Here is a 948-nt window from a genome sequence, read left to right on the forward strand (position 1 = left end):
AGCCACATTGTCCACCTTGGTCTTATTGAGATTGTCCAATGCCCTATAGAATATTTGTTGGAGCATCTTGTCTTGTTCCTCATGATTAGGACATTGCACAAGATTTTTGTTAAACCTTTCCCAAACTTCATATAGAGGGTCCCCATTGGGTTGACAAAAATTGATGATATCATCCCATAATTGAAACATGTTTGATGGTGAGAAATAATGACCTAAGAAAGCATCAATAAGCTCAACCCACGATATGAACGACCCGGTGATAATAGAACTCAACCACAACACTACCCCACCCATTAGATAGAGGGGGAAGAGGAATAACTTTATGGATTCTTCTAAGATATGAGCAATGTCGAATGGGGTACACACTTTCACCAAATTCTTTATATGCTAGTTTAGGTCTTCATGAGCTTAATCTCTGAAGAGACTTTAATTTGAAACATGTGCAAAATGATACTTGTGAATTGGAATACCACATTCTCTTTATTTAGTGGGATATGGAAGGCATTAGCATGCCCTGTATCATGAAGATGGTCCTCATCATTGAGGGAACTATTAAAGGTCCCAGCATTGCTTGCTTAATCACTCATTGTGTCATGGACACTATTGAAATATCCTAAAAATAAACAAAAACAACAAAGAACTTAAATGACAAACACTATGGGTAAACCCAAAGTTACTATCAATACCATACAAATGAAAATTGAGTTTCACTCCCTGGCAACGATGCAATGTTGATCACGCTCACCTATAGCATTGCTTTGGGGTCGAATCCATGAGGAGTGTAACTAGTGTTCGATTCCTATGTATGTTGAAAGCTACTTAGTATTTAACTGCAATGTAAACATAAAGTAAGACATAAATTAAAATTTGTGGGTATGGTTAGAAAGATTGTTTAAACAAATTAGAAAGCATTTAAGCGATGCTGTGGTAGTGGATTCCTCTGTGAGT

Source organism: Capsicum annuum, chromosome 9 (assembly GCF_002878395.1).
Source record: "Capsicum annuum cultivar UCD-10X-F1 chromosome 9, UCD10Xv1.1, whole genome shotgun sequence".
NCBI classification, from domain to species: domain Eukaryota; kingdom Viridiplantae; phylum Streptophyta; class Magnoliopsida; order Solanales; family Solanaceae; genus Capsicum; species Capsicum annuum.